This window comes from Brachypodium distachyon, chromosome 3 (genome assembly GCF_000005505.3).
Source record: "Brachypodium distachyon strain Bd21 chromosome 3, Brachypodium_distachyon_v3.0, whole genome shotgun sequence".
Lineage (NCBI taxonomy): Eukaryota > Viridiplantae > Streptophyta > Magnoliopsida > Poales > Poaceae > Brachypodium > Brachypodium distachyon.
The window spans coordinates 16,040,400-16,067,784 of record NC_016133.3 but is presented as its reverse complement, the minus strand read 5'-3'; the positions used below and the strand labels follow the sequence as shown (position 1 = coordinate 16,067,784).

The 27,385-nt window shown below is 47.0% G+C and overlaps 1 long non-coding RNA gene and 1 pseudogene across 1 annotated transcript; both read left to right on the top strand.

The window, feature by feature from the left end:
• The first annotated feature begins 1,754 nt into the window (after positions 1 to 1,754).
• On the top strand, positions 1,755 to 7,288 carry LOC104583569. Its single transcript, XR_002965391.1, has 2 exons — positions 1,755 to 3,141; positions 6,670 to 7,288. It is a non-coding gene; the product is annotated as an uncharacterized LOC104583569 (long non-coding RNA).
• On the top strand, positions 3,268 to 6,306 carry LOC112271872 (annotated as a pseudogene).
• Positions 7,289 to 27,385: the final 20,097 nt, after the last annotated feature.

Sequence of the window (27,385 nt, the reverse complement as noted above, 5' to 3'; positions counted from 1 at the left end):
AAATCGATGTTGACAATGATTCGATCAGTAGTTGAAATTCATGTAGAAATCATGATGAGAAAAACCTAAATGGGATGTGCGTACAATGTTAGCCTTAATCTTGATTCTTGTATCTAAATGTTTAGATTTTCATTTGCATATAGTTAGGTGTCCGACGTGCTGTGCGTGCGATGCGTACAATTCCAACGAAGTTTCAGCTAGAGAGCGTGAAGGTGAGATGCCAAAAAAATGTCGTGCGATGTAACGTGGAGGGGCGAGATGGCGTCGTGCCATCAGATGCAGCGGGCCACGTGAAACTGCTGAACAAATCAGCTATATACGGTGTGCTAGGTGTTGTAGCTGGCCAAGTGATTTGGCCACGTAATTAGCCGATGCATACATGTTGTTAATTGGTAGCTGCACGCATGAGCAACGAATTAGCTAACTACTCCGTACATGTGTGTGCTTTTAGTGCGTGCGTGCGTGCATGTAGGTTTGTTGGATCTTGGGGAGAAGAAAACGTCCAATAGTAAGACGTGCGTGAGCCAGAGGCACGAAACAGGTTAAGTACTCCCTCCGATCCATAAACCATAATTAAAGATTTGTACGGATTTGAACTAGCCGATCTTTGTAAAAGGAAAAGAATAGTGCGTGTCACATAGCAAAACCGTACGGGGACCTAACGCCTAAGGTGTGTTGAACGAGTCCAGTCTGACTGTCTAAGTGCAGTCTTGCTTCCCACGTCACCCACTAGCTGCTCCACCTCTCTCGCCGGCCACCTTCTCTCACGCTAGTTCTGTCTAGTACTATAGTTATGCGACGGCAGCATGTACACGTACCCTTCTATTGAATACGATGGTGTACGTGCGCGCACCCTGGTTCATTCTCCAATTTTCTTCCCGTCTACACCAAAGTTTGGACGTGGCGCTCAGACTTTGATGGAGCTCGGCCATTATCCTAACGAGTGGTGCCCGTTCCGTTTGCAATCCCAATGCATGATATATAATCGACAACTTATAACTTGTGACTTTTATGCATGCATGCTTCATTTATTCTAACGAAATTTAAGGATCGATGCCTACCCTTTAGCCCTATATATAAACTCTTTCTTCGCTATTCTCATCTTGTCAGTCATTGTGTAACCGTGGTAGAATTGACGCTTAAATTCTCTTGATACCGATACTCGCACTGTTGGTGGTTGATACTGCAGAGGATACATTCTTGATGCAGCGCCAATTATTGCCGGTGCCATCTCCTGTTTGCTTTGACTCATGCAGCCAATTCCGATCTGATCTTGGGCGACCGAGAGTTCGGCAGAGACGAGCAGGGCGATTGGGGATCACGCAGTCCTTTTTTTTTTTTGACAATCGGCAGTCTTTTATTTTCTTGAGAATTTTTTTTTGAGAATTTTTTATGAGAATAATAAGGCAGTCTGGCGATAGTACTCCGTATTATTTTGCTTCGTTTCGTATTGGGCCGGCCTCGAACGGCCCCAACAGTGGGCCGGCCGAATTGAGATCGGCTATCTCGTCCAGACCAGCCCAGGTGTATTTTCGCTCGAAACAAAAAAAGCCCAGGGTGTATTTAGTTTCCCGGCCTCAAACATAAAATCCCAAGGGAATCGACTCCGCAGCCGCTGCCGGAGGCCGCAGCCGCCGCTTCGTCTCCCCGTGCCCGGAGTTCAGCAGACGAGCCGACAAGTAGGAAGAGATGGGGCATGGAGGTCGCCGGAGTTCGGCCACTTCTCGCCGTCAGGTACACACGATCCATATAGCCCAACTGAGAATCCTTCCTTGATTCCTTCTCTCTCTCTCTCCCGTCTCTGAATTTCCTGTGGCGTGGCGAGAACCCTAGGCTTGGGAAGAGAAGCATGGGGCGCTGCAGATCCCAATCAGTAGAGTAGCGTTGTTGTTGATTAATATTGTACACGGTGCACTCTTTCTATTCCTCTCACTCAAAAGTATACGGTGTACCCATTTGATCTGGTAGGCAATGGTCACCAGGATTGGATACTTAGTTGGCCATTAGTCAAGTACGTGTACCCTGCTGGTTAATTGTTGGGGAAATTGGCCACGAGACACAGCATTTTCTGAAACACACCGTTGGATTGCGCCTTTGCCAGCAGTACCATTACAGTTCTGTGGTCATTTGCCACAACACACCGCCTGGGCCAAAACAAAAAATTTGATTTTCAAACGCGAAATTACCATCTTGCCCTACTAACACGACATGACGTTCATACACACGAAAGTTTGTACTCATTCGAATGAATTATACTGTTTTTAAGTACTATATACTTCAACGTAGAAACTTTTGTTTTCGATGCGAAATCCCTTTGTTATCAGCAATTAGGAAATGGGCAAGCTAGAATCAATCAAGGGCTGCACATATGGAGGTAGATTTCCATATCAAGTTTTGTGTTAAAGTTTTTAGGCCTCTGATCAGCATACCATATGCATCTGGTACAGTGTTGTACATTCCTTTTCTTTCGATCAAATGAAATAAATTTATGTGAATAAGAAAGTATCTTCAAATGGTAGTTATCTATCAAAATAAAATAAATGGGACAGGAAATAATCCCATGGTAAACAGCACTAGAAACAAAAATAAAATCCTGTAAGGCCTATAATTTGTTCTGTTATATCTTCATTTCTCACTGTTTATTCTAGAGATTTGGTGTACTGTTCTAAAATATGCCGATTAATCGCTACTCGGCAGTGCAACTTCTAGATTATCTTTATCGTTGCCACTATGTGCTCGGCCTGAACAGCGATTAACAGGCCGCTCCCTCGACCAAAATTGGCCCGCGCCCTTGCACCCAAATGGCCCACGCCCCTCCCGCATCCTTTTCTTCCGGCAGTTTTCCCCGCAGCTCGGTCTCCCTCCTCTGCCTTTTCACCGCCGCCGCCACCAGATTGAGCGATCCGGCGACCGGATCTAGCCCGACCGGAGGGTGAGGGCCGCCTACCTCTCCTCCTTCTCCCACTCTGGTTTTCCTCACTCCCATCTCCGGCTCCCCCTACCAGCTTGCCCGGCCGGAGCGCTGCCTCCCTCCTGCCTGCCCTCTAGTTCTCCTCTTCTCCGCCCCCTCCCCCACCATTGGCCAGCACTAACGGCAGCGGCTCCCCTTACAAGCTCCTCCCCCATCCCCTGCCCTCCAAGGTATTTATCTCTCATTCTCTTTTTCTCTCCTGCAGTCCCTTTCATTCGATGTTACTAATATCCTTGAATGCTGCCCCTTTTTCTTTTGTACAAAGATTCAAAGGTAAGGGATCAAGGTAATTTCTTTTGATGTTCTACGGTAGGCAAGGGAGTAGCTACACTTTTCTAGTTTTGCATTTTAACTTTGTTGAATGTATAATTATATACTCCCTCCTTCCCAAATTACATGTTGTTTTAGACTTTTTGCAAATACCAAGGAAGTTGTTTGCATTTGGAAACTGGCCAAAAGGAGCAATTAATTCATCTGGGATGCAACTAGGGCAGCAGCACTGAGCCGGTGCAGGCAAGCCTCGGGCTGCAGGGGGTTGATTTAGGTGGGACCCAAGCACATGATAGCCAATAAACATCATCTATTTTGCATGTCAGCCATTAACTCACACTTAGAACCCAAGGGTTTCATGCTAGTTGTGCTTAATCTAGTCTAATGCGACACTTTTTTTGGGAAAATATAAAAAGATAAAACGACATGTAATTTGGGAAGGAGGGAGTACTATATAGCACACTTTAGTGCAAGGGTTGACCGATTAAACTGAATAATCGGTCCGAAATCCGATTGATCGCTAATCCCTAAATGACCAAGCAGCCACCGATTTCCCAAACATATATTGGGTGTCAAAGATGACAATGCATTCATATCCTAATAGCTAATACATGTCCCGGTAGTCGATATTTTTTGTTTTTACCATTTTCTCTAAAACTTAAGGCTAAGAACTTTTGAATAAATTGATCTACGGAGTAGTAAGTTTCGAGAGCCACAAGCATTGGCCTCGATTTTTTTTGTTACAACTGGAAAGAAGCACTAACACATAAGTAAATTTATGACACAATTATCTGCAAACAGAAGCATCAAAACACAAATAAAAATTTCATTGTCTCATTATTACAGTACTTCCATATTGGTTTTGCATAGTTGTTACTAACAACTAAACTGCGGTTGTTGCTTTTTAAAGGCAGCAGCATCCATCACCTTTAAATTCTTATGTTCTGAAGATAAATATGGATCCCATAAAGTAATTTTAATTGTAGGGAGGCATTTGACTGGAAAAATATATTCTTTTTCCCACATGTTATTATCTCTTGTCCTGAACATAAGAATGCCGGAATCTAAGCAAATCAAATTCCTTTGATTAAGAACCCTAGAATTGGGATAGCAAAGTCGACTTTCATTTGAGTTTGTTTTCTTCAGCATAAACTAGAGTGTTCGCATGCTCCACAATTTTTTCTGCAAATGAAAAGAATTATCATAAAATAAATAAATTTTGTAATGTATCAGTACTAACACATATTGGTTGGACATAATGTCATGAGAGCTAGAAGAACTCTGCGTACCGCATTTCTCTAATTTATACTCCAAGGGCAAAAACAGTAACATCTCTTATCTCATGTTCTGATGCGATGTATAAATGAGTTTTGAGCTCCTATTGGAGGGAGGTATTTGTGAAAAGGAAGTTGATCTCTTTCTTGCTGCAGACTGTTATCTTATATATACTGAACACGAGAATCTGCCGAAGTGCAGTTTGATAAAATTTCTTAATTGTCCTAGTGTACAACAACTCTCTTGAGATATATAGACATATATTAGATCTCAAGAACAACATATGCTTATACATGGTTATAGCATGCTATTTCTCCTTTTTCTCCAAATTTCTTAAGTGACACATTTTTTTGATATGTTTGTCTTGAATTTATTATGTTTTGCGGAGTGTTTTCCATCATGCAAGGGCACATCAAACTCTTTGTTTCCGCACCCCCTACTGTGTCCGGATGCTTCCAAGGTTGGGAAGATCTCCCAGAATGCCTGCTGCACTCTATTTTGCCTCTCTTAGGCTCATCCCGTGACTTCCTTGCCTTTGCTGCAACCTGCCCTTCTTGGCGTGCTGCATTCTTGGCATACCCATCCAAATCTACCCTCCTCACCTTGGTCCCGCCTCTCCTCATCCAACCCAATATATCTGTTGATGCTCCTCATCTTCCTTCAAATAATGATCATTGCAAGCTGCGCAGATTTATGGTCATCCAGCTAACCGTAGCGCTAAGCTTAGCTGCCAGATTGGTGAACAAATTCTGAAGATGCAATTTCTTGGCTCTTCTTATGGTCATCTGATTTTCTACCACCCCGGCTATTGTATTATTGTTGATCCTTTCAGTGGTGCCGAGGTTTCACCTCCATGTATCCCATTCAGAAATGACCGTGAGAAGTTGCTCAGTTGTTCCATGAATCCACTTCGAGATCAGATTTCAGAGTTTATCTGGTTCAGTATTCTAACAGCCCCCCTTGCATCACCTAACTCACATCTCCTTTTCAGCACTAGGTCCTCCCTATTTGATTGGTCCGTTGGGAGTCACTCTTGGTCAGAACTCCCGTATTCTGAGACAAGGATAGTGCAGATTGTGCAATTTAACGGCCAGTTCATTGCCATGGATGTTAATGACCGGATCTACACTTTGGAGCTGGCCACAGCTTGTCCTGCAGGAAATAAAAACTAACTTGATCCAAGGCTTACCTGAAGCATCATGGCTAGTGGTATGCAGCGACATGCTTCTCATGGTTGGCCATGTTTGTGATCTTATTCCTGACCGGATGGATTTGACAGTGGCCCATACAGTCCACCGCCTTGATATGTCAAGCAAGCCTGCGAAATTGGTTTACGTGGAGAAGCTGGACAATTGGGCACTCTTTGCAGGGAGAGATAGGAGGAACATGTTGCTTCCTTGCATAAGCCCGGAACGATGGGGAGGAATGAGCAGCTGTTTGTACCACGCCCGTAATTCTCCACCTTGGATTGTACATGGACTGGCCGAAGCACCAGGTCAGCGCGACAGTCGCATCATTGCGTACGGAGCACGCCGGCGCCAGGTGCAGTCCCTTTGGGTGTATCCGAGCATGCTCTATTCAGATGGCTGGGGATCATCTCGTGCAACTACAACTTGATGCTGTACAAGCTTTTAAAATCAAAATTTCCTATTGCAATGAGAAAGATCATGTATCTTTGCAATTTAAGCCTTCTAGAGTTTGTTTTTTCCCGTGTTGTTTAATTTTTGCACTGGACTTGTTATGACTTCTTATTTTGCTGCAACTGATTTTGAGTTTCCTTGATATTTCAACCTGCAGAAAGATTATGTTTGTTATGCATGTCCTTGAGCTTTGGCCTTACAAGATGTGTGCTATGATTATAAATTGCTGATCATCTGTATGTTCTGTGCTGCAACTGATTTTGAGTTTCCTTGATATTTCAACCTGGAGAAAGATTATGTTTGTTATGCATGTGCTTGAGCTTTGGCCTTACAAGATGTGTGCTATGATTATATATTGGTGATCATCTGTATGTTCTGTGCTGCTGCGTTGATGCTCTATGGATGTATGAAAATGTCAGAAAATTTCTGTGGTAGTACAAAGCGGTCAGCATTGCTTTAAGTAACCGCCTGATTTTTGTTATGAATATCTCTAAAAGGCTTTGTTATTTCTAGATGTTGAGAACTTCCGTTGGATCCAGGACATTCCGCCTATTCTATCTACTCAAGCTATGCGTGAGTTCGTGACGCTCTTTGGTCCCTGACTCCATCTCCTGGAAAATGTCGAGCTCTGGGGTTTACACCGCGGCATCGGCCTACATGGCCTAATTTAATGGCCTCTGAGACAACCTTTTGATAGGATTATCTGGAAGTGTTGGGGGCCTGAGAAGTGTAAATTTTTTGGGTGGCTCCTGGTCCAGCCGTCCAGGAGTGGATCCCCACTGCTGATGTCCTGATGAAAAAGGTGATTCCTTCTTATAGGTCTGCTTCCCTCTTCCTGCTGTCTCTGTGGTCCATTTGGAAGCTAGGAGCAGGCCTTGCGACGTTATTAAGGCGATCTATGATGATGCAATCCTTTGGCGCAAAGCTGGGAATGTTGGCCCAGGCAAGCTTCCCTCGGGAGTGGAGGACGATGTTCCCTGAATTAGTTTTTTTTCTCTTGCCTGGCCCTAGGGCCCTGTATCCCCCTCTGTAAATCTCTCTTTTTAGCGTTGTAACTTCTGCTCTCCGCAGGTCGATTCTTGTCGACCTTCTTGGCAATAAAATAGCACGCTGTGTTGTTTTGCGTAAAAAATTTCTAGATGTTTCTGCTACAGAAATACATAGTATATCCCTGTGAGATTTTTTTTTACGAAGGAGCAGGGGCACTGCTAATTTCAATTAAGTAGGAGATGAAACAAGTCATAATTACAGGAAGGAGATCTAGAAAATGGGTAGCCCAGAGAGCAATTCCCAGGCTACTCAAGAAAAGGAGAATTACTCGGCACGGTGCCTTCAGAAATTACAGGAAGGAGATCTAGAAACCTCTCTCTTTGGAGGGAAAATTCAGCAGAAGAGAGCTCACGGTGCCTTCAAAAATTCTTTGATTCCTTTCCAAATGCACCAGATGATAACAGTAGCCTGAACAATCTCGGCACATTGATTCTTTCTTGAAGAGATCATAAGCCTCTTCCAAAAGTCATGGAGTGAAGATGCAGCCAACGAAATGCTCAGCAAACGTGGCAACTTGATTGTGAAAAAATTCGAAACCTCTTTTCGCAAAAGTGCAATGGATAAACAGGTGGTTCAAGCTTTCCATCTCTTGATCACAGAAGCAACAAAGAGTTTGGTGCGGCCATCCTCGAACAGCCAGACGATCAGCGGACCATTTCTGTTTTGAAGACAAAGCCACATGAAGAATTTGATCTTCCCCTCAATCTTGATCCTCCAAACGCTGGACAGCAGAGGGTGTGCTTAATTCTCCCAATGAACTGAAACTGACACGTCGAGCTAGCAGAGTAGGTCCCACTAGTGGAGATTTTCCAAATGATAGTCCACAAAATTCTGAAGAACAACATCTTGAAGAGAAAGCCACAGCTTAATGAAGAGGTTCATGCTCTCCTGGGAATTTATCCGATGAAGACCTTTCATCCAAAGAGATCTGACAATTGCGTCCTTGAGAGAGCAATTCTTCTTAGTCGCAATCTTGAAAAGAGACGGCGTAAAATCCATAGGAGAGCAGTTTGCCGTCCATCCATCTGTCCTTCCAAAAACTAATCAGCTCCCCATTGCCAACCGAAACAGATGTGCACACAGTGAAGAGCTGACGGTCGACATCATCACACGGTCCAAGGCCGATCTCTGAAATCCCAAGCAAGTCAGAGCCACCTCAGTCGTAGCGATCTGCTAAAAAGGTGCAGATCTTTGACACCCAAACCTCAGTAGATTTTTGGAGCACATGCTGCATCGGAGAATACCCCTCTCGTGAACCCTCTCCAGTGACGGTTCAACCGGGCCGGCCAAAGACATCACCACCACTGGAGGCTGTTCAGGGGACACAGGCCGGTGCCCCGCCAATCATCACTGGCAGTGAAACGGGACCGCAACTGGTGGTGGACCTCTAGTGGCGGGTCCCATCACCACTGGTGGGCATCCTCACGTGGCGCCAAACTCCAGTGGCGGTTCTTGGGAGTTACACCGTCACTGGTACGTTGTCCTTAGAAAAAGAGAGAGTAAGACCGGAGAGTTGAGACCAGCTGCGGCTCTCATCCTCACCGGCGGCAAAGCGCTGCCAAAATTGGATGGTGCCAGCGGCAGGAAGGTAGCTCTCCTCTCCTTCTTCCTATCCCCTTCTTCTCCCTCTGGCAATGGCGTCGGCCAGTGAGGCAGTGAATCAATCTCTCTCAAGCAGCTCTCCCGGCCGCCCCCTCCAACTAACCAAGCACTTCCCGCCGAGTGTGCCTGATTTTCACCTGTCCAAAGAAAGCTTCTGCAAAGCTTGTCAATTTTCTTGATAGCCCAAACACTTGGAGCAAAACATGTGAGGTAATAGGTGGTCATTACCGAAAGCACAGAAATTGACCAAAATAATTCTTCCATGTCTCGACATGAGCTTTCCTTTGCAAGGCTTCGAACGACTCGCAATCTTTTCAATAAGTGGCTGAAATTCAATGGGTCTTGGCTTTCGGAGACCGAGAGGCAGACCAAGGTTACTTGCAGGGCATAGATCCAACAGGGACACCGAACTCATCAAACAAGCCATCTAAATCCAATGTCTGGTAACTGACAGGGAGAGCACAACAGTTACCAAAATTAAGAGTGAATTCCATTTTTTACCCTCAAGTTCTACTTTTTTTTTTACAGCTTTGACCCCATTTAGTGAGATTTTTGTTTCTCACTACGGGAAAACAAATTGCCGGCGGCCTAAGGCCTCTGGCAAAGACCCTAATACCCCCGGCAAAGCCTTTGCCGGAGGCTTTTCCACGTGACCACCGGCAAAGGCCGTCGGCATGGAGCACTATCGGTAAAGGCCTCTTTGTCGACGGCCTTATCTTGGGCCCTTCGGCAAAGGCTTTGCCGGAGGCCAAAAAAGAGGCCGCCGGCAAAGAAAAGTAACAGACACATCACGGACGGAGGTAGACGGAAGGGCATGTGCTAGGAGGCTTTGTCGAAGGCCAACCTCCGGCAAAGAAAAGCCGGGTCCCAATTAAATTCCTGGCCGGCTGCTCCCCTCTCCCGCTGCCGGCTGCCGCGCGCGCCGCCCGCCGCTGCTGCTCACCTCCCCTGTCATGTTTCCGGCTGCCGCGAGCGTCGCCCCCCGCTGCTTCTCACCTACCCCGCCGCGCCTGCCAATCCCGTAGCCCCTCCGCCGCGTAGAGCTCGCCGGAGATATCAAGGTGGCCGCGCGGAGGGCGGCACCGCTGCTGCTCGCCTCCTGCTGCTGCTCGACGAGAGAGATGGAGAGAGAGCGCGCGCCGCCGGGCGCGCCACCTGCTGCCGCGTGCGCCTCGTCCCGCCGCTGCCGCCCCTCGCCCCGACGCCGCGGACCACAGCCGCTGCAGCGCCTCGCCCCGCCGCCCCTCACGCAGCCGCAGCGCCTCGCCCCGCCGTAGCCCTCGCGCCCTGCCGTGGCCATGCACCTGCAATAGGGAAGAAGAGGGAGAGAGAAGGGCGAGGAGGGAGGAAGAATTGAAAGAGAGGGGCGGGGTGTGATTGCTAGCACCTGTCATGAGAGGGGCGGGGAGGGAGGAAGAATTCAGCAAACTTCTCAGCACATCCTGTCATGTGATTGCTAGCACCTGTATCCAAGTACCAGCTGATGTTCTGAGATCCCTTCTGTTTAGGTATCACCCTTTCTTCATTCAGGTGGACCTCCTCGACTGGCACATCGACAGACTGAGTCAGCTCACAAAATTCGGCCAGCAGAAGTGCTGGCTCATCATCATCTGATCTCGCTGCAAGGTTAGCCTTCTCTCTTTTTGGTTCACGGCATTCAGAGGCAAAGTGGCCCATGTCATCACAATTAAAGCATCTAATTTTGCTCTTATCAAATTTGTGGTGTTTCTTTTTCTTACCACCAGAGTTGCCGCCTGAATTGTTGCCGTTGTCGCCGCGATCACCGCGCGTCAACTGGTTGAGATGTACCTTCTTCGCCCCGCCACGTGACGAGTAGCAGCTGATCATCATTGCCGCCGCTGCCACCGCGCGCTTCCCGGAATTCCTCCTCGCCCTCTTTGAACGCCCACAGGCGCCCAACTGCTTCTGCAGACGACATGTTCTTGACATCGCCCCACTGCTGAATCGTGTTGATGATGGAGGAGAACCGCCGCGGCATTGCGGCAAATAGCCGCTGGACGACCCTGGACTCCAGCAGCTTCTCTCCCAGAGACCGGATCTCGCCGACCAATGCATTCAGTCAGCGAGAGAATGCAGTCACGTTCTCCCCATCTTGCATTAGAATCCGATCGAATTTCTCATGAGCGATTGGATTCGTGTCTACACGACTCGGTCCTCGCCGATCCGCATCTTGCGGATCAACTCCCACGCCTCCCGCGCGGTCTCGCACGCCATAATCGACATCATGACGTTGTCAGGCACAGACTGCGACAGTGCTGTCATCGCGCCATGATCCGCTTCTTCATCAACAGGTCCTGTACCGTCGATTGCCTGCCACACGCCGAGGTGGCGGAGGAGGATCCTCATCTTCCCGGCCACAGCTGATAGTTCGATTCAGTCAGCTGCGGGTACTGGACCGGGACGTTGCTACCCCGCCTCCCACTGCTGCTCGAGCCATCGCCGTCTCCTGGCCGCTTCGCCAGTGGTGTGTACTTTCCACCGCCCGACGTCAGATCACCTCCTCTCTGTGGGGTAGTCATCTCCCCGAGAGCCGCCGCCAAATTCTCCAGAAAAACTCACCACCAATTCGCCTCCGTGGCTCTGATACCAGATGTTAGAAATCAGGCCAAGAAACACAACGCGATCTGGACTCTACATGAGGTGGATTTGGGGACGAACCTGCTGTTCTCCGTCAGGAACTGAAACTGTCAAAAACGAAATTCAGAAAACAGATAGAGACCATACACACAGGTGTTTTTGCGACACGTTCAACCTTGCGTCTTTTCTGCTCTCTTCCTTTTATTCTCAGGTACACGACGTCATAGCGATCGTGACCGATTCCTACGCGCTGCCAATCCACAACCCGCACCATCCCACGGCAGATCTGCAGCATGTCTAACTAACTGAAAACGGGAAGTAAAACTAGAGCCCCACGTGAACAAAGCACGTGTCAAGCTTATTACAAACAAACTCTATAACGACCCAGCATGACACGAGCCAACATATTGCCGTGTCACACACAAACTAATCAGCGAAATTAACGTGACAGAAATTGGAAAAACAACTACACAACGAGCTGCAACTTACAATCTCTCCCTGAAGCTTGCTGTGCTTATTTGACAGTCACCATCCCGATCTTCTCCTTCATCTCCAGGAACTTGATCTTGCCCATGGATTTTGTCAGGATGTCTGCCAATTGCTTCTCGGTGCTCACATGAGTCACCTCCACCTGTCCTGATTCAACACATTCACGAACAAAGTGGTACCTGGTGTCTATATGCTTGCTTCTTTCATGAAACACCGGGTTTTTGCTCAAGGATATGGCCGACTGATTGTCTATCTTCAGGCGAACAGAGCTTACTTCTGTCCCCAACAATTCTGCAAGCAGTCTCTATCTAGCCAAATGCCTTGACATGTCGCCGTGGTTGCAGCTATATACTCAGCTTCACACGACGAGAGGGCGACCACCCTTTGCTTTTGTGATACCCAACTGATCGGGCAAGATCCAAGGAAGAACAGTACACCCGAAGTGCTTTTTCTGTCATCCACATCGCCCGCCAAGTCACTATCACAATAACTTGTCAAGTGTAACAGCTCTCCCTCTCTTCTGTAGTAGCAGCCATGATCAAGCGTACCTCTGATGTACCTTAGAATGTGCTTGACTGCGGCCATGTGCTCGGCTGTAGGTCTCTCCATATAGCAACCTACTATTCCCACCGAGTAACAGATATCTGGCCGAGTGTGCACAAGATATCTTACTCTACCAACTACACTTCGGTAGAATGTACTATCCACCGGCTCAGCTGTGCTATTCTTGCTTAACTTGAGAAGTACCTCCATAGGCACTTGAGTTGGATTACATGATTCCGTTCCACACTTCTCCAATACTTTCTTTGCATAAGCAGATAGGACAGCTTTATACCTTGAGAAGATTGCTTTACCTCAATTCCCAGGTAGTATGACAAGAGACCAAGGTCACTCATACTGACCATTGTCTTCATTTGCTCTTTGAAATAATGAGATCATCAACATATACTCCTACTAGCAAATTCGACCCTGCTTTGGTTCTCTTGTAAACTGCATGCTCTGCTGGACATTTCTCAAAACCAAGGCTCATAAGTGTGCTGTCCAACTTTGCATTCCATGCCCGAGGGGCCTGCTTCAACCCATACAGTACTTTCTTCAACTTGTACACTTTATGTTCCTGATTCTTTGCTTCAAAACCAGGTGGTTGAGCCGCATACACTTCTTCCTGCAATTCCCCATTGAGAAAAGCTGACTTAACATCCATATGATGTATTTCCCAACCCTGTTGATCTGCTAAAGCAAGGATCATGCGCACGGTTTCAAGCCTTGTTACCGGCGCAAACAGTTCTTCATAGTCAATCCCTTGCCTCTGAAGATAGCCCTTGGCAATAAGCCTTGCCTTGTGTTTTACAACAGCGCCAGACGAGTCTTTCTTAACTTTACAGACCCACTTTAGCCCTATTGCCTTTTGACCTTTCGGCAAATCACACAACTGCCAAGTATCATTGTCAACGATGGAGGTCAGCTCCTCCTTCATTGCCCTCTGCCAAGACAGTTCTTTTTCAGCTTCAACGAACATGGTTGGCTCTTCTGAACCTAGCATACAATGCTCAGTTTCCTCAAGAATCTCATCAAGAGATCGCTTTCCTTGTGGGCCCACCGCGCCACTTTCTGGTGTTTCAACTTGTTTCTTGGGAGTGAGACTTGCCGGTGATGATAACTGAATTGGGGTTGCTGCAAGTGACTTGAATTTCTCCCTCGCTGCTGGTTCAGGTTGCTTTTCTGGTGCAGCAGGAGTTACTGTAGCAGATCCAGCACAGCTGCTGTTGTTGGACTGAGTCTGCTGCTCCTCTGCCGCGGCAGGAAATGGCTCTTGTACTCTGTCAGTTGCTGCAGGTGTCTCTATTACGAACATGGGTGAAGGAGCTGCCTCGACATCAACTGAAGAACCAGTCCACTCCCATGGGTGTCTCAAGCCAGCACCAGTAGCGGTTTGCACAACCGCCGCTGGTAATCGGTAGGGGAGCTCCGAAAAGTGCACCGGTGGCCGTGGGAAGCACCGCCACTGTAATGTTCCAGTGGCGTGAGGCATAACGGCCACTGGTATACCACCAGTGGCGGTGGGTAACCGCCACTGTAATGTTCCAGTGGGCCCGCCACTGGTATGCTTTCGTAGCACCAGTGGCGGTTCTCTGTCACCGCCACTGGTACTGCACCAGTGGCGGTGGGACGCAACCGCCACTGTACTCTACCAGTGGCGGTGAACAGGAACCGCCACTGTTCTTTTCCGGTTTTTAAAAAATATTTTTTTATATTAGAACATTCATGTAACAGCAATATATCACATCACAGCAATAGATAACATCATGATAGATAAAAGCAATATATATGAGAAAATCACGCATCCATGAAGATAACAGTGTCCGTTTACAAAACTTATTACAAAAATAAGACGAAAACTTATTACATCCATGATAGATATTCAATATTTAATATTGTACATCAAAGTTTCAATACATCGGCACAACCCCACCTTCATAAAAATCACCGTTTTCCTTCAGGACCTCTTTGTTGAGAATGGTGGCTATCTCCTTCTGAATATCGAACACAAGAACAGCTGGGTTGTGTCCATATTCTGATTCCGTCTTGAAGTAATCCGCCATCTGCTGGTAGGTTGTCTTCATCTTGTGCTTGAAACAGGTGACCCAATTGCGGATGATGTACGCGCAGTAATATCCACAGAAGACCGTCCCTTGCGGCTGTTGTATGCATGCGAAGTTTCTGTGATAGGTCATTTTCTTCCTGCCGTAGCTTGGCACCTCATAGTCAGTCACCGCCTTTTTCCGCTCCTCTTCGAAGAGTGTTCCGATGGCTTTGAAGTCGCGCGGCTCATAGCCTTTCTTCCGTCGGAGTGGATCAAGATACGTCACCGACGCTTCTTCGAAAGAGAAGGCCACCACCACCCAATGTTCGCTGTTTACAAAAGGAACACACATTTATAACCGAAAAGAGAACGACTTAGTGGAACGAGAAAGAAATCAATGGTCGTGAGAACAACTTACTCTAAATGGTAGAGTGTAAGAACATAACGGCGTTGCTTGTGCATTGCGAAGAACTTAGCCAGGTTTGAAATTGCCTTCTCTCTCGAACCCCGTTTCCATTCTTCTAGACTGATGGTTGCTTTGCTAAACAGGAGAGGATCAACGATGGCAACGTGTGGTTCTTTCAGGCGGAAGGACTCCCTTGTGAAGTATACACACCAGAGTCTTAACATGTTGTTGTCTAAGCACTTCTGGTTGAAGACGTGAAACAAGTCAAGGAAGTCCACGCCAAAGGTAAATTCCTTTGCCTGCAGGTCCCCGTTTCGGCATCGTAGAAGCCATAATACTCTGGCACCTTCACATTCATCTGTTGGCCATGTTGTGCAGAATTAGCTGATGCTGCCATGTAGTAGCCATGTAGCTCTTGCATCTCTCGCGGCAGGCTCCTTAGGTCCTTAAGGCTGACCATCGGTTGTCCAGGGTAGAACATCAGCACTTTATCGAATTCCCTGGCCACGAAGTAGGCTCCACCGACTAAATCATTAGCTATAGGGGGGGGGGGGTTCATATTCAAAATATCTGGCCGGTTTTCCCAATTCCCTTCGATTATTGGCGGATTGCTGGGTTGCTTGCCCGTTGAGTCCTACTCTTTACTCTTCGAGTCACTGGATCTCTTGCTGATTTTGGATCCCCTCTTATTGGTGCGCCGGCGTTTCAAAAACTCGGCCTCCTCTTGATCCTTGAAGGTTTGGGAGACCTGCTTGCTAGACGCGTACTCCAGTGCGCCCGCCACAGATTTCCGTGGCACGGGTGCAGATCATGGTGGTTGTGAGGGTTGGCTGTCTTTACTGTGGGGCGGCGACGGATTAGGCGGCGGCACATGAGCCGGTGTAGCGTCATCATCGCTGCAATCTTGCGCTGGTTCGAAATCAAAGCCTCCTTGCCTCGACGTTGGGGAATCCGGACGTAACGGCTTATTGGGGGATGGGCCAAGGGGCGATGGAGAGGGAAGTCGTCGAGCGGAAGCCGGTGGAGACGCTCCGGGACACGACGGAGAGGGAGAAGGTTGGGTAGCAAGGGCAACCAACCTCCTGGGCCACTGGATGTACGTGCCCCTGCATTGCCCTAGAGTCATTGATTCCTCCTCTGGAGGATAAGGGACCGGCGTCTTGTCAAATTCCAGGAGCACGGAGTCCACCTGCACCCTGACATGATCCGGGGCCATGGGCGTGTTGTGCACGACCGACATTCTTGGCATCAGCAGACCACGCGCGCCTAACGGATTCCTGGTGGATGGCATCAATATCTAGCACTTAATACTCTTCTGTGCATAACAAACAAATTAACATACGTACGTTAGTGTTATGGTGTGAAGAATGACATAATTGAGTATATATATACACTGTGGTACCAGTAAGGAGCTTACCGGGATGTCATCAGATGGGCCACCAGGGTCACTCGGGAGTTCGGTGCCGGAGCTAGCACTGCTCTTATACGGTGGCGGCGAAGGATTCTGAGTCGACTGATGATCATGCGGAGTGGGTGGCCTTGGTGTCGTGCCCCGGTTGCCATCATATGTAGCAACGAACTCCTCCATAGTCTGGCCGGAGTCCCTTGCTTTTTTCAAGCAAGCGAAAAACTCCTCCCTCGCCGCCCTTTTCGCCACCTCTATTATTTCTTCGTGCTTCTCGGCCTTTCTTTTATGGCTCCGGGCTTCTTTCTCTTGAGGAAAGACTTTGCGGCGAAGGTCCCCGGTTCCTAAGGCTCGAATATGGCCTCCGTGCTCATTTCTTCCTAGAGCATAGCTTAGTGGTGAATCCCACTATGCACGAAGCTCGTCGTGGGAGCCTTCCGACTCGAACTCGGCGACCTTGTCCTTAAATAAGATAAAGTCGGTGCCAATTTATAAGTGAGTGTGTTAGAAGCTAAACTGAAAAATAAGTGGCGGTTGAGGCCTTACGATTAAAATTTTCTGGTCATTGCGGATAGGCTTCAGGCCCGCCCACTGTTCTTTTGTCATGGTACTCCACACAAAGGTGGTGGACCGGTCATGACGGAGCATTGTTGGGACAGGAGGGACTATCCCTCTTGTCGCAAGCTCGGCGTCCTCCTTCTCCCACACCGGCTTATTTCCCTCGATACCACGACTGCCAAGGCGGTGGTTAAATTTCCTCTTGGCACGTAGCACCGCGTACCACTCTTGGGTTGCTTTGAAATTTGGATCCTTTTCCTTCTCCTTGAAATCCTCCCATTTCTCCGCTGTGATCCTCGGCCATTTCTTATGAATCACCGTCTCCCAATCTTCGTTCAAAAAATTTCTGGCCTTGGTACCCCAATTGCTCTGACCCCTAAGCATTGTGGTCTTCATCGCTCCGAATACTTCTTCATGGAGCGCGGGATCAGGCACCTCGAACCTCTCCCATGCCTTGGCGTAACAATCTTCCTTTACGCTCTGCGGCACCTCGATCCATCTTTGGTTGATGTTCGTGAACTCACGAACGATTGCATTGCAAATGTTGGCGAAACATGACGCGGCCCTCTTTGGTGATTTGGGTTTCCCCACGTCGTCAGTCTTGGTGACGATGAATTTCTCCTTCTTCGGCTTGTTAGACCCACGCGGCGCCTTCTTCTTCTTCTTAGAAGTAGCCTGCGACGTGGTAGCCTCAGAGCCTGCGTTGAAGCCTGAAGGATCACCGCCGCCGTGTTCAGGCTTGTCGTCTTGGCTATGGGCTATTGGTGTGCCCGACGACGAAGAACCCTGAGGTGAGTCCTCAAGGTTTTCTCCATCGCAACCCTGAGCTTCCTATACAATGCCCTTACATGGATTACTTTAAACAATTGAAAAATTCGACATGACCCGTACTGTAAATCTAGAAAAATTCGGCATGACCCGTGCTATAAAGCTAGTGAATTGGTCTACCCGACAATGATACCTTCATAAAAATTACCCACCCACATATACCCCCTCGGCACGATGGCCGGCCCCCTAAATTTCAACGTCCTCGACACGATGGCCGGGCCCACATCATGCATATGTCACAAAATGCATATTTAAGACATTTGATATTTGCTACTCAAGGATATTTGCTCAAGGATATTTAAGACAAAATGCATACCTAAGACAAAATGCATACTCTATTAATATATAATTATATGACATAAATTCATATTCATTATATTCCTACTCAAGGATATTTGCTCATGGATATGATTTTGATCACATTAGTCACATATTTGCTACTCAAGCATATTTGCTCAAGGATATTTAAGACAAAATGCATACTTAAGACAAAATGCAAACTCTATTAATATATAATTATATGACATAGATTCATATTCATTATATTCCTACTCAAGGATATTTGCTCATGGATATGATTTTGATCACATTAGTCACATATTTGCTACTCAAGGATATTTGCTTTAAACTTTACCCATCGCCAAAGCAACGAAAAAATTTCCTAACCCTAGAACAGCAAACCCGAGAACATGGATCACTAAACCCTAGAACAGTAAACAGTAAACTTAAAAAAAAATCCTAACCCTAGCGCTGACCTCGTCGCCGGCGGCAGGGGACCCCAGCGGTGTGTCGTCGCTGCCGCCTCCTCCTTCAGCTCGTCGCGGGGCGGCAGGTCCGCCGTGGCCAACGCCGTGGAGAAGCATCGACGGCGGCCCGTGCCGCGTGTGCGCACCATGGCAGCGACGGTGGTGGCGGTGGGTCGGGGACGGCCGGTCGGGGAGAAGGCCGGGGAAGAGGAACGGCGGCGGGTCGGTGTCGGCGACGCGGGTGGGGGAGGGGAACGGCGGCGGCGGCGGCGAGTCGGCAGCGGGGCAGGGCTTCGCCCGCGTTAGGGTTCGCTGTGCCGCTGTTGGTCTGTGAGACGCGCGGGCGAATGGTTCGAAATTTCGCTAAGTCCAGTCGCTATCTATTTATACCACGGCAGTACTAGTGGTGGTCCGAAGCATAAACCCGCCACTAGTGCTGGCCAAGGGGATTTTTGCGCCAGCACTAGTGGCGGTTCACCAAGCAAAACAGCCACTAGTGCTGGACACTAGTGGCCGGTTGGTGCTTTGGACCGCCACCCGTGCTCCTGAGAGCCTATAGCACCGGAGCGAGCACGGGTGGCGGTCTATTTGCAAAATCGGCCACTGGAGCTGCACCAGTGCTCCTAGATCCACCACTAGTGGCCGGTTTATGCCACCAACCGCCACCAGTGCTCCTCAGTGCCTATAGCACCGGAGCGAGCACTGGTGCCGGTCTATTTGCAAAATCGGCAACTGGTGCTGCACCAGTGCTCCTGCATCTAGCACTAGTGGCGGTTTGACCACAAAACCGCCACTGATACTAATTTCTGAATCAAGTTTTAAACTCATATTAAATTCTGTGTACATCCAAAAATTAAAACACCTATCCTTTTGAGTGTAAACTACTAATATCATGTCCCATGCAAAGTTTGAAACCTAAATACAAAAATATCATCAACCATTTATATGATTATGTTGAAAATGATCTAAAATTTTGCATGGAATGTTTCTATCAATAAACAATCTTACATATAAATTTTGGTCCAAAAATTTAAAAGGATGCACCTTGGTTTCTTCATTTTTTTCATATTGCTTCTTCATTTTGGAACCATCTAGGTAGATCTCTCAGAAACCATCCAACCCCATGAACCAAATGTGACATGTTTTTTTTTGTTTGCACTTGAATTTTTTTATGGGTGTTCTATAGCAATAGGGAAGTGTCCACACCAAATTTGACAATGTTTTTAGAAAAATTGAATTTTATAGAATTTGTATACCACAAAAGCCACACATAATGACACTTAATCATAGAAATTTGGGTATATAACATTTGAATTTATGGTTCACAAGTTTATTGAGAATAAACAATCTTATTATACACATAAAAGAACAGGTGGTGTATTTATTTAAAACTGAGAGAATATATTATGAATTTAATAGCTTATTGGAAATTCGTCACCAGTGGCGGTTTTTGTCATGAGAACCGCCACTGATATGTGGTACACAAACTTAGGGTCTCCAATGCTGCTGCGTACAGTGGCTGGTTTCTTTGCGAGCACCGCCACTAGTGCTCCATGCCCTAGTAGGTAGTATGCAGCTCCCTGGTTCGCCGGGCTGGGCCCGAACCCGAAAAGTTGTGTTGAGTGGGTGGGCTAATTTTTTTCCATGAAAATTGATAAAGTTATTTTGAAATTCAGAACATATCTAAGACATTTGATTTGAAATTTGAACAAGTTATTTAATACAATTGATTTCAAATTTGATCAAGTTTCTTCAAATTCAGAACATATTTAAGACATTTTATTTGAAATTTGAACAAGTTATTTAAGACATTTTGATTTCAAATTTGAACAAGTTATTTCAAATTCAGAACATATTTTTGATTTCAAATTTGAACAACTTATTTCAAATTCAGAACATATTTAAGACTTTTGATTTCAAATTTGACGTGATACAAGTTACAATTTTCCATTCAAAAGCATCGTTAAACATCAACTACGAAAAGATACACAAATATTCAACTATTCCACAATCTTGTCCTTCTTCTTCTTTCTGGTCTTCTCCTTCGTCTTATATGTTAGGGTCTCGTTGTGGCCGCTTCTAGCGTATGCCTCCTCTCTTGCCTCAAGTCTTGACTTCTTCCTTGTCTGGATTGTCCGTGATGCTTCTTCTTCTTCTTGCTTTAACGTTGGAGCAGGAAAACCTTCATAGTCTTGTTGTGAAGTAACTCCGTCGACGCCAACTATGCTTCTTTTCCCTCTCCTTACGACAACACGGTTCTTGCCTTTCGGGTCGTCGATGAAGAAAACTTATTTGCATTTTGTAGCAAACTGCCATGGTTCCCATCTTGCCGGGATTTTCTTCACGTCCACTTTATGACGAGGAACCACACGACGCAGGGTCATTGTTGTGAATCTATGATCTTCTTGTCTGACATCACGTGCCCATCTGACACGGAACATGGGGATGGTGGTGAAGGTGTGGTCAAGCTCCCAGATCTCTTCGATCACGCCATAGTACGCTTCTGTAGTGCCTTGGTTATCAGAACTAGTCTCAGCAACCAGCACTATACCGCTATTTTGGTAACTGCTCTTACGATCTTGATCCTTGGTGTAGTACGTATACCTGTTCATTGCGTACGACTAGTAAGTCACTACGCAGCCATCGGGTAGCCGCGAAAACTTTTGAGCGGTCCTTTCTTCTTCATTTTCCGCCACCCTGGCATACCAAAAACTCTTGAGCCACATGACGAATGTTGCATTGTGGGTCTTGTGTATCCAATCAGCACTCCTGTTAGGGTACCGGTTTTCAAGTTCTTCCATATGCATGTCGATGAAAGGCTGGACCCCGTACATATGTTGCAGCACCATTGTATGTGCTCTCATATAGTCGTCCTCTCTCCCCGATGAATACGCATCCAGAACCTTCTGGCCAAGCCCACCTTCACCTTCTAGTTTGCCCTTATGTCGTGATTTGGGTACTCCTATGGGTTTGCGATCCGCCAACCAATCAGTGGTGTACTCCACACACTCTTCTGCATGGTAGCCTTGCATGATGCTACCTTCCGGATGCCCTTTGTTACGAACATACCGCTTCAGCACCAAGTTGTATCGTGTTCGGGCCCATAAATGTTGTGCAGAAAGGAGGGCCTAGTAGGATTATCTCGTCGGTGATATGGACCATCAGATGTACCATGATATCGAAGAATGTTGGAGGGAAGAACATCTCACATTCACACAAAATTTGTATCATTGAATCCTTCAGCTGGAGGCAGCGTTCCACCGTGATGGACTTTTGCCCGATTGTGTCAAAAAAGTCACAAAGCTTCATGACCATCTCTCTGACCCATGGCTCCATGGCACCTCTTATTGCAACTGGAAGTAACTGCGTGATAATCACGTGGCAGTCATGAGACTTCATGCCAACAAGCTTGTGACTCTTCATGTCAATGAGTCTCTTGATGCTGGACGAGTAGTTGGATGGAACTTTTATGTTGTGGAGACACTGGCACATTCTGTGTAACTCGGCTTTGCTCAAGGTGTAACACGCAGATTTACATCATGTCGTTACCGTGACTTCACCATTATGGTCTTCCGGTGACTCTTTCTCTACCGCCCACAGCTTCTTCCTTATGCCCAAGAACTCCAGGTCCTTCCGTGCCTTTGGTCCATCTTTTGTCTTATCTGCATTGTTCATTAGCAAGCCCAACAAGCTGTCACACACGTTCTTCTCGACGTGCATGACATCTTTGGTGTGACGGCTTTGTAAGAATTTCCAGTAAGGCAGGTCCCAAGACACCGACCTCCTTTTCCACACAGGTCCATCGACATCCTTCTCTTTCGCTTGCGGATTTGCTTTCCCGGCAACAACTTCCAAGTTCCTAGAAATTTCATAGATTTCGTGCCCAGTCTTTCCCATTGAAGTTTGTCTTGTCCTTCCTCCATGGGTCATCACGTTGCAACCACTTTCGGTGTCCCATGTACATAATCTTTTGTGAAACTGGCAGCCTCTGTGAGTTCGTTTCATCCCCGCACTTTGTACATGTTTTGTACCCATGTGTGCGTTGGCAAGATGAGTTCCCGTTCGCAGGGTAGTCAATGACACATGTCAGCAGAGCTGCCCGAAGGGTGAACTCCTCCTTGTGAGCGTCCCAAACCTTTCGGCCCATACTCCAAAGTTCCGTAAGTTCATCTTTCAGTAGCTCCAGATACACGTTCAGATCAGCTCCCGGTTGCTTAGGGTCTTGTATGAGCATGTATAGGTGGATGTACTTCCTCTTCATGATAAGCCACGGAGGAAGGTTGTGTATGAACAGGATCACCGGCCATGTGCTGTGTTTGCTGCTCATGTTTTCTAACGGATTGATTCCGTCCGTACTCATCCCGAACCTGATGTTCCTGGGCTCTGCGCCGAAGTCTGGAAACTCCTTGTCCAGGGTCCTCCATTGAGCCGCATCGGCGGGGTGTCTAAGTACACCATTGTCGTTATGGTACACCCCATCAAGATCGATATCCTTTTGAGTCGGGTCATGGAAGATGAACAACCTGACCTCCTTCTCATTTTGAAACCAACGCTCCAGACGGCTACCACACGGGAGGTACCATACCGTCTTCGCCGCTGGACCACGAGTCACTTCTTCCTTCGGGAGGCCCTCAAGATTGGGGTCTTTCTTCCTGTATCGGGATGTTTTGCATACTGGACAGTTGTGCATGTCTTTGTAGTCAGCCTTGTATATGATGCAGTCCAATGGACAAGCATTGTATCTAACAACCTCTAACCCGAGGGGACATGCAACCTTCTTCGCTTCGTACGTGCTGTTAGGCAACATGTTGCCCGCAGGAAGAACTGTAGAAAGGTAACTCAAAATATCCGTGAATTCCAAGTCCACGATGTTATATTTTGCCTTCATTCGGAGAAGTTCGAGCGTTACTTCCAGCACACTTTTGTCTGGCCCTGCATTTTCATACAACGGCGTCTCTGCGTCCTCCCTCAGCTTCTGGAATTTACGGGACACTATCTCATCGTCAACGTCATCTAACTGTTTATGCAGGTGCACATCATCTAGCATTTCGGTCATCCTGCCTTGCGGAACTTCTTGATCTTCGCCACGGCATGGTTCGTCGGGTGGATCATCATGCTCCATGTTCTCCATTTCTAGGTCGCTTTCAACTTCAATGGCATCCTCGCCGTGACAAGTCCAACGTGAATAACCCAACACAACCGTGTAGGAACAAGTACAACTCCACATCGCTTGGCAGAAGCATCATTGTGTTACGACAATTGTTACGTGGATAACATGTCATGTCATCCCCTTTTCTCAGCATATGTTCCGTGGTGACATCAGTGAAGTCCTTCAGTTTTCTTATCCACTCTTCACAATTTCTTGTCTCCTCGTACATCCAAGCATGGCTCATCATGCTAAAACACGATAAACAAACATAAATCAAGTTACATATAGTATTACACAAAATTTCGGCATGACCTTTGCTATAAAATTTACAAATTTTGCAAAAAATTGCCAAATAAACACCCACCCACACCCACATGTGAACACAAACGGCACAATGGCCCGTATACATGTACAAACAAAAATATTCATAAACACGGCAGATGGCCGCGGAACATGCACATTCAACACATATTTTATTGAGAGAGAGCTTAATTAATCACAGAGAGAGGGGAGCCGAGAGAGAGAGGGGACCAGAGAGACAGAGGGGAGGGGGCGCGCGCGTAGCAACCAGAGAGACGACAGAGGTGAGGGAGAAACGGAGCTAGGGGAAGAGTGGGGGACCTCCCAAGCAAGGGGGCCGGCCGGGATAGCTCCTGGAGAGAGATTGAGCTCTCCCGGCAGCCGGCGCCATTTCAGCCACATCGAGGAAGAAGAGAAGAGAGGAAGGAGCTAGAGGAAAGGAGAGGGAGAGGAGGAAGAAGGAGAGGGAAAGGGAGCAACCTTCCGGCTGCCGGCGCCATGGAATTTTGGCAGAGCTTCGCCGTCGCCTGTGTGTTCAGGAGCCGCAGCTGGTCCAGAAACGCGCGAGCTGAGGAAGATAAGGCCACAGTAACTTTACTTTATAGATAACTTACCAGTGGCGGTTCAAAGAATCTGCCCGCCACTGGTAAACGGGATGGGAATCTCTGAGGAGCACTAGTGGCGGTTAACTGATGCGGCCACTGGTACTAGGAGCACTAGTGGCGGTGAAAGCTGCATGAGTGCTGGTACCGCCACTAGTGCTCCACTAACAGCGGCGGTGCAAGCTAACCGTCACTGGTACTCATTTCAGATTCTTCCAACGACTTATCAGTGGCGGTTTGTTTTTTCGACCACTTTAACCGCCACTAGTGCTCGTGCACCGGTGACTACTAAAGAGCTCCAGTGGCGGTGAATGACCACCGCCACGGGTGCTAGAGCACCGGTGGCGGTGCTGGTCGTGCGAGTGCTTTCACCGCCACCGGTGCTCCATTAACAATGGCAGTGGTTGCTCACCGCCACTGGTATTCATTTTGGATTCCTCCAACGACGTCCAGTGGCGGTGAATTTTTTGGACCATCTGTACCGCCACTAAAGTTCGTGCGCCAGTAATCCATTCTGGCGTAGTGAGTGCAGCAAGAACTTTTCACAAATGCCTCCCTCGAAAAAGAAGTCAAAACTCATTTATATATATGACATCAGAACATGAGATTAGAGATTGTAATGGCCCTTGGAGTATATGCATTAGAGAAATGCGGTACGTGGAGTTCTTCTAGCTCTAATGACATGATGTCCGTGTCCAACCAATATGCGTTAGTACGTACACATACATTAGAACATTTATTTATGTTTTTGATAATTCTTTTCTTTTGCAGAAATTTTTTTGGAGCATGCGAACATTCTAGTTTATACTGAAGTTATACTCAAATGAAAGTCGACTTTGCTATCCCCATTCAAGGGTTCTTAATCTAGAGAATTGTCATAACATAAACAAATTTTCTAATGTATCTTGAGTGTTTGTTTTCTTCAGCATAAACTAGAGTATTTGCATGCTCCACAATGCTTTCTGCAAATGAAAAGAATTATCATAACATAAATAAATTTTCTAATTGATCTGTACTAACGCATATTGGTTGGACTTGGACATCTTGTCATTAGAGCTAGAAGAACTCCGCGTATGGCATTTCCCAAATTTATACTCCAAGGACAAAAGCAGTAGCACCCTGGTAGCATCTCTTATCTCATGTTCTGATGCGATGTATAAATGAGTTTTGAGCTCTTATTGGAGGGAGGCATTTGTGAAAAGGAAGTTGATCTCTTTCTTGCTGCAGACTGTTATCTTATATATACTGAACACGAGAATCTGCCGAAGTGCAGTTTGATAAAATTTCTTAATTGTCCTAGTGTACAACAACTCTCTTGAGATATATAGACATATATTAGATCTCAAGAACAACATATGCTTATACATGGTTATAGCATGCTATTTGTCCTTTTCCTTCTCATTTCTGAAGAGACATTTTTCTAATATCTTTGTCTTGAATTAATTTATTATGTTCGTCAGAGTGTTCTTCATCAGCATGCAAAGGCACATCAAACTCTTTGTTTCCACACCCCCTACTGTGTTCGGATGCTTCCAAGGTTGGGAAGATCTCCCAGAATGCCTGTTGCACTCTATCTTGCCTCCGTTAGGCTCATTCCGTGACTTCCTCGCCTTTGCTGCAACCTGCCCCTCTTGGCGTGCTGCATTCTGGGAATGCCCATCCAAATCTACCATCGTCACCTTGGTCCCGCCTCTCCTCATCCAACCCAATATATCTGTTGATGCTCCTCATCTTCCATCAAATAATGGTCATTGCAAGCTGCACAGATTTAAGGTCATTGATCCAGCTAACCGAAGCGCCACGCTTAGCTGCCAGATTTGTGAAGAAATTCTGAAGATGTATTTTACTGTCTCTTCTTATGGTCATGTTATTTGCTACCACCACGGATATTGTCATATCGTTGATCCTTTCAGTGGTGCCGAGGTTTCACCTCCACGTATATCACATTCAGAAATGACTGTGAGGAGTTGCTCAGTTCTTCCATGAATCCACATCGAGATCGGATTTCAGAGTTTATCTGGTTCAGTATTCTAACAGCCCCCCTTGCCACCTAACTCACATCTCCTTTTCGGCACTAGGTCCTCCCTATTTGATTCGTCCGTTGCAAGTCTCTCTTGGTCAGAACTCCCGTATTCTGGCGAATGCATAGTGCAGATTGTGCAATTTAATGGCCAGTTCATTGCCAAGGATTTTAATGACCGGATCTACACTTTGGAGCTGGCCCCACAGCTTCGCCTGCAGGAGATAACAACTAACTTGATCCAAGGCTTACCTGTAGCATCATGCTAGTGATATGCAGGGACATGCTTCTCATGGTTGGCCATGTTTGCGATCTTATTCCTGACCGCATGGGTTCGACAGTGGCCCATACAGTCCACCGCCTTGATACGTCTAGCAAGCCTGCGAAATGGGATTGCATGGAGAAGCTGGACAATTGGGCAGTCTTTGCAGGGAGAGATAGGAGGAACATGTTGCTTGCTTGCATGAGCCCGGAACGATGGGTAGGAATGAGCAGCTGTTTGTACCATGCCCGTAATTCTCCACCTTGGATTGTACATGAACTGGCCGAAGCACCAGGTCAGCGCGACAGTCACATCATTGCGTATGGGACACACCGGCGCCACGTGCATTCCCTTTGGGTGTATCCGAGCATGCTCTATTCAGATGGCTGGGGATCATCTCGTGCAACTACAATTTGATGCTGTACAAGCTTTCAGTTACAGAATTTCCCATTGCAATGAGAGAGATCATGTATCTTTGCAATTTAAGCCTCTAGAGTTTATTTTTTCCCGTGTTTCTTAATTTTTGCACTGGATGAATGTGTCATACTCGTTATAACTTCTTCTTTTGCTGCAACTGAGTTTGGGTTTATTTGATATTTCAACCTGGAGAAAGAATATGTTTGGTATGCA